Genomic DNA, 10,733 nt, shown 5'->3' with positions numbered 1-10,733 from the left:
GGACTAATGTCGTATCAACGTTTCGGAAGAGCTCGGTCGCTACGTAGTGATCGAGCGGAATGGAAGCTCGGTCGCTGCGTAGCGACCGAGCTTCGGCTTGGGCTCGGTCTCTACGTAGCGACCAAGCAGGACGAACGCTCGGTCGCTATGTTGCGACCGAGCTTCGGCTAGAGCTCGGTCGCTATGTAGCGACCGAGCTTCGGCTCGAGCTCAATCGCTATGTAGCGACCGAGCTTTGGCTCGAGCTCGGTCGCTACGTAGCGTTCGAGCGGAACACGCGTTCGGTCGCTGCGTAGCGACCCTTTTCGAGCTCTCGTCCGATGTCTCGTGTTTCCTCCGCAAAGCTTTTCGTAAGGAAGAATCTATTTCGAAAAAGTATTTGTCGAAGAAGGTTTTTCGTTTTCTTCTTCAGACGTTTTGAATGTTAACTTCGTCGTAACCGTTTTTGACCCCAACATTCAACTTGTATGCCACTGCACCCACCCTCTTTATGATCCTGAACGGATCTGAGTATCTAGGATCCAGTTTCTTTCGTCCAGAAACTCTGGTCCTACCCTTGAAGGTGATCATCTTGAGATACACAAAGTCATCGACCTCAAACTCAAGATGTTTCCTACGCTTGTCAGCATAGCTCTTCTGGCGATCTTGCGCCTCTTTCATCTTTTCCTTGACCATCCTGATCTTCTCAGTGGTTTCTTCCACGATCTTAGGGCCCAACATACTACGCTCCCCCACTTGGGTCCAGCATAGAGGTGTCCTATACGGCCTACCATACAAAGCCTCACATGGCGACATGCCAATGTTGGTATGGAAGCTATTGTTGTAAGAAAATTCTACCAAAGGTAAGTGTTTCTCCCAAGAATCTCCCCAGTCTAAAACACATGCCCTTAGCATATCCTCCAAGGTCTGAATCGTCCTCTCGAACTGTCCATCTGTCTGAGGATGATAGGATGTACTCATGTTTACTCTGGTTCCCAAAACTTTCTAGAAAGCCTGCCAGAAGTAAGATGTAAACCTTGGATCTCTATCCGAGACAATGCTTGCTGGAACACCATGCAACCGCACTATCTCATCCATGTATATCCGCACAATCTGATCTACACCATCCCCTTTCCGAATGGGTTGGAAATGAGCAGACTTGGTCAAACGATCGACCACAACCCATACCGCGTCCTTCCGGTTCCTGGTTGTAGGAAACCCAATCACAAAGTCCATTGTGATGTGATCCCACTTCCACTCCGGTATAGGTAAGTTCTGAAGTAGACCACTGGGAACCTGATTCTCCGCTTTCACAAGTTGACAAGTAGGACACTTAGCCACCCACTCAGCAACATCAGATTTTATTCTCACCCAATGGTAATACCTCTTCAGATCTCTATACATCTTGTTCAATCTCGGATGAACCGAGAACTTAAACTTATGAGCCTGCCTCATAATCTCTTCCTTCAGTTCCTGGTTGTTAGGAACACTAATCCTTCCATTGACCAAGATGGTACCATTACTCGCCGTTTGGTACTCAGTCTTGTCATTGGAAGCAACCTTTTTAAGGTTCTCATCCAGACTTTGAGCTTAAAGTAGATCAGCTTGATCCACTGCCTCCAACTCCAAAGGTTCATCCTGTCCAACCAATGTGTTGAGATGCAGTGACCGGACCATCTCTTCCAGTTCCCCAGCCTCCCTCTCGGCTGATACCTCCGCTCTCCTGCGGATCAAGGCATCTGCCACTAGGTTAGCCTTTCCTGGATGATAAGCTATGTCTAGATCATAACCTGCAACAAACTCCATCCATCTCCTCTGCCTTAAGTTTAACTCAGGCTGAGTGAATATATACTTTAGACTTTTATGGTCTGTAAGTAATTGCACTTTGGCTTCATACAGATATGATCTCCATATCTTCAAGGCAAACACCACAGCTGCCATTTCCAGATCATGGGTCGGATAATTCCCCACATGTTTCCTCAACTGTCGAGATGCATAGGCTATTACCTTCCCATGCTATGTCAGGACACATCCAAGTCCAGTGATTGATGCATCAGTATACACCACATAGGGTTGATCCGACTCCGGCAATACCAGGACTGGTGCACTAGTCAACATGTCCTTGAGTGCTGAGAAACTCCTCTCACACTCCTCAGACCATGCGAACTTCACGTCCTTGCCTGTCAACTTAGTCATGGGCTGAGCTATGCTCGAGACCCCTTGACAAATTTCCGGTAGTAGCCGGCCAATACCAAGAAGCTTCGTACTTCCGTAGCATTCTTTGGCTGAGGCCATTCCCGTATACACTTGATCTTTTCTTGATCCACCGGCACTTCTTGATCAGACACCGTGTGTCCAAGAAAACCAATGTTATTCTGCCAAAAGCTACACTTACTCAACTTAGCAAAGAGTTTTTGCTCCCTCAAGCGTCCCAACACTGCCCGAAGATGCCTCTCATGGTCTTCCTTGGTCTTAGAGTAAACGAGTATATCATCTATAAAGATAATCACAAACTCATCCAAGTACTCCTGGAAGATACCATTCATCATCTTCATAAATGCAGTTGGTGCATTGGTCAGTCCGAATGGCATGACCACAAACTCATAGTGGCCGTACCTGGTTCGGAACGCGGTCTTTCTTATATCACCTTGCGCAACTGGAATCTGATGATATCCAGAGGCCAAGTCAATCTTGGAGAACCACTTTGCTCCACGGACTTGATCCAACAACTCATCAATCCTGGGTAATGGGTACTTGTTCTTCACAGTCACCATATTCAACCCCCAATAATCAATGCACAACCTGAAGCTACCATCCTTCTTTTTCACAAATAGGACTAGTGCTCCCCAAAGTGATATACTAGGGCGTATGAAACCCTTATCAAGCAACTCCTCAAGTTGCTTCTTCAGCTCAGCCATCTCAGCCGGAACCATTCTATATGGACTTTTGGACAATGGGGTCGTTCCTGGCTCCAGTTCTATTACAAATGGGTCAGCCCTATCAGGGGGAATACCCTGTAGTGCCCCAAACACATCCTGGAACTCCCGGACCAACGGTATCCCATCCGGGTCACCACCCCCTACGACCTCATCGGTGTAAATGGTAGCCAAGAAGGCCTCACAACCATTTCCAAGCATCCTTTCCACCTGGATTGCTAAAACCACCAAACAACAAGAGGTCGGCTTTATCCCTTGGAACTTGATCGGCGGTCCAAACTCATTCTCAAATTGCACTCTTCCCCGGTGATAATCAAGAGTTGCCCGATACTTTCCAAGCCAGTCCATACCTAAGATTACCTCATGATTCTTTAGGGGGACAACAATCAGATCTACAAGCATCGGCCTGTCAAAGATCATCACTGGAATGTCCTTAACTAGACCTAGTGGGTTCATAATCTGCCCTCCGGCCACAACCACTCTGTCAGGACAATTCTAGGTTCCATACCGGAACATACCCTTTTCGATCATATCTGGACTCACAAAACTGTGTGTAGCTCCAGTATCGAAAAGTACCAAGTGTTTCCACAGCACCAATACTTAAGGTCCCTACACAAGACCCAACCCAAGTATCTATCCATCCTAGGTTCCATACCATGCAATTCTACAGGAATTGAAAAGTATAAGTCTGGAATATTACCAGTGATCGCCTTGTAAGGCTGAGCCTCATCCCTACCTTTGGACAGCTCGTACACACGCGGTGCTGAGGTCTGGCCCCTATTCTGGACCGGCTTGCTTGCCCCTGCACGCCCCTTACTCTGACCCCTCTGCATCTTAGGGCAGTCCCTACGGTAGTGTCCCTTCTGGCCGCAGTGGTGACAAGTCCTGGAGTCACTTGTCGGACTAGGACAGTCCCTGGCAGAGTGATCCATCTTACCACAATGAGTACAGGCTCCCATGGCTTTCCAACACTCACCACCATGGTATCGACCACACTTAGAGCACTCAGACCTACCACTTAAGGTTTTACCCTCCTCAGCCGAGTCCCTCTTTCTCTTCTTGTCACTACCCTGAGCCGTGGATACAACCACACCCTTCACTTTCTGCTTAACCTCCTCTGCGAGATTGGTCTCCAGCATAGCCATCCTCTCAACCAACTCAGAAACAATGTGGAAAGTGCGGACTGAGCAATAGGTCCGGAGCTCGGCCCTAAGGCCTCTGATGAACCTACGGACCTGTACTGCCTCGTCCTCCAGTTCTTTGCCCACATAACGCCTCAGCCGGTTAAAATCTTTCTCATACTCACCGACCGTCCTGCGTCCCTGGACCAAGTCCAAGAACTTAGACTCCAAACGATCTCATGCCTCTGCTGGAAAGTACTTGTGGTTGAACTCAACCTCAAAATCAGCAAAGCGTTCAATGATGCCATTGGTACGCTTATCAAGAGCCAACCACCAGTTGTGTGCATCACCTTCCAAGAAGTGCACTGCAATATCCTTCTGGTAATCCTCAGGGCAACGAGTTGAGCGGAAGTTGCGAACCAACCGACTCCTCCACTCATCTGCCTCCATAGGATCAACACTTCCCGCAAAGTGTTTAGTCCCCAACTTGGAGATGTGCTCCAGAACCTTCAGGTAATCCATACGTTGGAGAGGCCTAGCTGGTGGGTCGATTTCAACCACCTCAGCTACCTGCCTCGGACGGACACCAGTCACTTGAGCAGCCACACGAACCGGAGGAGTAACCTATCTCACAGGCGGATTCACCAACGGGGTGAACGCCTTAGTCAAGGTCACTAGTTGAGCTCCCATGAGTTTCATAGCCTCCAGTATGTCCCTCATAGACGGCTCAGCTACCCCCCCCACCCACACCATCAACCCCATCATTATCTGTATCAATGCCCAGGTTATTCTCATCCTCTGCATCGGAGGACGCAGCATCATCCTCTTGAACTTGCCATTGCTGACCATCCTCAGCATTCACACGAGTCTCAGTAGGAAGGATCGGATCCACTGGAAGTCCGGTCTCATTTTTACCCAGCCCCTCCTGAGTCGGTAACACTGTGGTTGGAATGGTTCCAGCTGGTAACACTGCGGTTTGAACCGCATCATCCTGTTCCATGGTTTCGGATGCTCCAGCCGCATCATTTCCTCTCCGAGATTTAGTCTTCTTAGTAACCTCTCTCAAACCAATCCTAAGGTTAAGCAAGACAAGCAATCAACACAAGGAACAAGCAACCTTACCGTGAGTTTCAACAGCCGATGTGTGGTGAACCAATAACCCAAACAAATCCTAGAATCAAGCATGCTCTAATACCAACTTGTAAGACCCGATCCTGGATTTCTCAATCCAACCAGACCGCAGTCTCACCAAACAATCCTAACCAGTTTGATTCCATTAACTCCGATTCAAATACAATATTTTCTAAGTATTTATCAGTGATTTGAGGTTCATTGTTACACACTTAAATCCAACCAAAATCAATAACGCAAATAGATACTTCATAGATAGATAAACAGAATCAAACATCATTCATTTGTTCAGCATAAACAAGTTGCACATTAGGCTAGCATAAGTTCACAGGTTTCACAATAAAACTACTAAGATAACACCACTGCTAGGTATGACCCATTCACCACACATCTTCCCATGGCCGGAGTCCTCACAGTGCTTTTCCTTTACCACGGTCCAAGTCTGTACCTGAGACCAACAAAGCACAAACACAAACACCTGATCAGATTACTAAACAAGAATCTATCACACAGCATGGCTGTAATCACATCTATCATCAAAATTACTCATCAGGTCAAAACATGACCAATTTCAAAAGTACTCTATAAATTAATTAAAATTCATGAAAATTCTTGATAATTCCCAAATAAGAGAATGCCATAATCAGAAATTGCAGAACCGGTCTCGATCTTACAGATCTCGGCCAAAAACAGTCAAACCGGCCCAAAGTGAACATCATCAAATCAATTCCTAAAAATTGATTAAAATTCATGAAAACTCATGACAATTCATAACTAAGAGGTTCCCATAATCAGAATCCAAATATTCGACCCAAAACATATGGATCCTGATCATGGTCAGTTCGGCCAAAGCCATGGACTTTCATCGGTTCTTTGATCCGACCAAGGCCTAAGATCTGTGCTTTCATGTCTGAAACATCAACATCCAATACCACAACAACAAATAGATGAAAGACAGAGTATAAGATCAGAGATGGGTCTAACCAAACGAACCAGAGCGAACCATACGCACAGACGGTTCATCCGCCGGCTATGTCCGGTGGTTCTCGGATACACCTCTCACCTTAGGGGTACGATCTCCAGGGGATGTCTCCTTCTCCTTGTCTTTCTGCCTAGTATCCATCCTCTTAATCTCACAGACAAACTCCACCAGAAACAACCAGGAACCACCACAGATCGGATCGCCCAACTCTCGGTTTGTCTCTCTTTTCTCTCTGGAAGTTTTGCCTGAGTTTCCTGTCTTTTATCTTTTCATATTTTCGACAGAGACAAGGAAAAACTTAGGGTTACGATCTCCACAACAACAAAAAGATGAAAGACAGAGTATAAGATCAGAGATGGGTCTAACCAAACGAACCAGAGCGAACCATACGCACAGACGGTTCATCCGCCGGCTATGTCCGGTGGTTCTCGGATACACCTCTCACCTTAGGGTTACGATCTCCAGGGGATGTCTCCTTCTCCTTGTCTTTCTGCCTAGTATCCATCCTCTTAATCTCACAGACAAACTCCACCAGAAACAACCAGGAACCACCACAGATCGGATCGCCCAACTCTCGGTTTGTCTCTCTTTTCTCTCTGGAAGTTTTGCCTGAGTTTCCTGTCTTTTATCTTTTCATATTTTCGACAGAGACAAGGAAAAAATGAAGAAGAAATCGATCATGACCTCCCCCATAACTGCCTGGACGAGCAGTTACCAAAAAGGTACCAAAAGGGGTAGTTTTTCCCATAACCGCCGCCCAGTAACTGCCCATGGCGGTTATTCTTCTTGTTCCTTCCTTTTCAAATGAAACCTGAGCCTTCTCACTCCCTGGTTCGATCCCCAATACTCCTGATCCAACCGTCACACATGGACCACCGGCTCGGTCCGTAACCGTTCGGACCCGACCATACTGGTTCGGACCGGAACACTCCTCCCAGCTGAGATGAGCTGACCACCAACTGTTCCCAGCTGAGTGAGCTAGTATTCCAGCTCCTGTGAGCTTATTAAGTCATGGTGAACTAGTTTCCAGCTGCACCTAGCTGGCTGAGCTTGATCTGGACCTCATACAGCTTCCGGTTCACTCATCCAGTTCCTTATTACTTTTTTCCCTCATATTCTGGTTAAGTCTCAGCTTCCTGATGCCCTTAACCTTCATTTTGGACCATATTACGCTTGTCTCAAGGTCTTACGACCTGACTGGTGCGTCTCCTCGCACCATGGTCCGTCCGGACGATCCTATCTAGGATCGGGGACATGACAGCGCATGACAGTGGACTTCAGTGGGAAGATTGATTCTCCCTACACCAACCTGAACACAAAGTTTGAGACTTTGAGCACTCATGTGAAGAAACTGGAGATGCAGGTTGTTCAGACATGGGAAGCTGTTAAGAGGCAGGAAGCCTTGAAAAGAGGGGTAGGATATGATGTGATGAAGCACCACGTGAATGCCATCATTGGGGATGATTTCTGGCAAGTGGTGAAGCAAGAGAAGTTGCAAGAAGGAGATTTCAAAGTTTTAAAGTTCGATGAGTTTCGGCGGATCGCACTAGTGTCGATCGACGCCAGACTTCGAACATCGATCGACGGATGACAATCCAAATCGATTGACAAGCTCTCCAGAGCATCGATCGATGACACCTACGGAGTCAATCGCATCTTGCAATGTCGTGAGGATTATTACTCTCGAGGTGTTCGCAACAAAATACCCACATCCGCCCAGCCCTGTTTACGTAAACATCGATCAACATTCTGATACTCCCATTGATCGACAAAGAGAGACAGACATCGATCGACAACCTCCAGCATCCATCGATCGACGAGCACCTCTTACGTATACCTTCAGATGATGGAGCAGATCTTATGGAAGTTGATAGGGTTCCTATGGGAAGATCCCTGAGGAAAAGAAAGGAAAAAGTGGCGAAACGTCTGAAAAGGGGAGCTAATGAAAAGCAAAGGGAAAGCTTCCAAAAGAGAGTTTTCAGGATTCCTTTATTTTACCCATGGATTGTGGATGTTCTTCAGAGAAACAAGGGAGACTGAAGAAGACATTACGAGAATTTTTTGTGAAGCTAGAGAAAAGATGAGGAAGAGGATTACACTGAAGAAGAAGAGCGATCCTTGGCAATTTGCAATACCATGTACAGTGAAGGGTATTGAGTTCCCACATACCTTGTGCGACACAGGAGCATCAGTCAGTATCCTACCTAGGGTTATGGCAGACCATCTGGGTCTGCAAGTGGAGCCTTCCAAAGAATTATTCACTTCGTGGATTGTCCTTAGAGAAACTGAGGAGGGATTGTGAGAGACCTAGAGGTGCAGATTGGCAATGCCATAGTTCCAGTTGATTTCCATGTCTTGGATATCAAGCTAAACTGGAACTCTTCTCTATTACTTGGGAGAGCTTTCTTGTCAACAGTAGGAGCAGTGTGCAACTTGCAAACCAACCAGTTGTGCCTAACACTCATAGATCCTCATGTCCACTACAACCCTATTCCAGTCAAGAAGCCACAAATGTCCTCCAGAATAATTAATGATCCAGGAATCATTGCAGCTTGCCACTGTGGAGCCGAATACGAGATAGAATACTCGACGTCGATTGAAACTTACACTGCAACATCGATCGACAGTGCCAAGCAGAAATCGACCGAAGCACCAAGAGAAGAATCGGTCAACAGTAGCCCAGGAAATTGGGAGAACGATTACTACAACCCCACTATGACAGCCTACACCAGACAACACCATGCATACAGAGGAGTATGATGAAGATTATGAGGGGGAACGAGCTGCAGAGTACAGAGCAATTCTTGATGAGGAAGAAAACTTCTACATCATTCCTCTTGGAAGAGGAATGCACCATCGATCGACAGAACAGTCTCGACATCGTTCGACACTCAACCTCATCAGAGAAACCAAAAACGAGAATCGACCGACATTGCCTACTACCCATCGATCGACACTGGAGTCGACCGTGTGCGAGAAGGAGACTACTCGATTGGCAGTTGGGCAGATGATCACCATCACGAAATCTATGCAGTAGAAATGGCAATTCATGAGCCAGGAGCAGATGAACCTCATGAAGGTTTCCCATATAAGGAACTTCTCAACATGCAAAGACATGATGGAGCAGATCAACAACAAGCATAAGCTATTGGGGAAGGAACACATTTCAGCCATTCTACCGATAGAGCCAACCGCCCGTCGATCTATGAAAAGCTTCCATCATCGATCGACATCCGTCCAAAACCAAAATCCACTATAAGCGAAAACCCTAATTTTGATAACCAGTATCTAGCACCAGACGAATATGGTACTTTTAGGGACTCAGATGGCTACGCAAGAGAAATAGATGGACATGCACTGCAAGTATCCAGAGAGGACATTGCAGACATTCTTCAGATGGCTAATGGAGCAGACAATCTCTTCATGCAACAACGCACAGTCCCAGCAACTCAGAAGGGTACAAAAGAAGTCTATGACACATCTGGTGGCATAGACAATCGCTTCAAGAAGAAGTATCGACATCCTACTCGACCGTCGACTGATGTTAACATACCACCATCGATCGACAGACGTCTAGAATTCAGCAGAAGAGCTTTTGACCTTTTTGGAACCAGAAAAATCTACTGGGAAGAGAAAGATGAGTATGGAGTCTACAGAGATGATCAGGGATGTGCAAGAGATGTGGATGGACACATCATCAATGTGTCCAAGGAGGATATCAGAAAGCTAATGAAAAGAGCTTCGAGAGATGAGCATAGCTACATATGTCTTCCAGAACATGCTAGCTCATTCACACAAACCAAGCTGGTACCAGAGATCTACACCAAGGACGAGATCAATGAGATGTTCTATGGAGTCTGTGGAGCCCAAGAAAAGTATGAAGGTGATTTCAGATGAAGCTTGATGGTGTCTACTATCCACTGAATGGTAGCATCAGTTGGTTGAATACATGCATGGAGGAGATGAGGCAAGACATAGCAAAGATTCAGCATGTGACCGACAAACATCGACCGGCATCGATCGACAGACTGTGGGAACCGAAATTCGCACTCTCGATTTCCGTTTAAATTAGGAAAGTTAGGAAAACTCTAATTTCCCAGAGGTCCCGGATATCTGTTAAACCACACGCCAAGCAATCAGAACACTCAATTAAAGACGAAAAGAAATAAGAAATCGTAAAAGAGAGCAAAAGGAGTTTTATTCGAAATCCGCGTTTGAGCGTTACAACAAGGTAGAAGCCTTGGCTATGAGAGCTGTCGGAGAGATTCCTAGTTCTAACAACCTAAGAATGCAAAACCTAGTTGAGTCGCAGCTCGAAATAATGCTTTTGCGCTGGTTGCTACGCGGCAACCTTGTTCGAGTCTTTCTCCGATTTTTCGTGAATGTGTTTTCTCCGCATGATTCTTCGTAAAAATAAATCTCTTTCTAAGATTTATTTTTCGTAAAAACGTTTAAGCCGATTTTTACGGACTTTCAGACATTGATTCCGTCGTGACCGATTTTGACCCCAACAGTTAACCCCCCAGCTCGTTAGAACCATGAGCTTCTAGCGTGAGGTTTTAGCGAGTGGCTTGGCAAGTTAGG

General features: G+C 46.3%; 1 pseudogene; it reads right to left on the bottom strand.

Annotated features, from left to right (window-relative positions):
- Positions 1-7,305, bottom strand: part of LOC106302414 — a 9,405-nt pseudogene extending 2,100 nt beyond the window's left edge.
- Positions 7,306-10,733: the final 3,428 nt, after the last annotated feature.

The sequence above is a fragment of the Brassica oleracea genome, chromosome C7 (genome assembly GCF_000695525.1).
Source record: "Brassica oleracea var. oleracea cultivar TO1000 chromosome C7, BOL, whole genome shotgun sequence".
NCBI classification, from domain to species: Eukaryota; Viridiplantae; Streptophyta; class Magnoliopsida; order Brassicales; family Brassicaceae; genus Brassica; species Brassica oleracea.
This window is presented reverse-complemented; position numbering and strand designations above follow the sequence as displayed.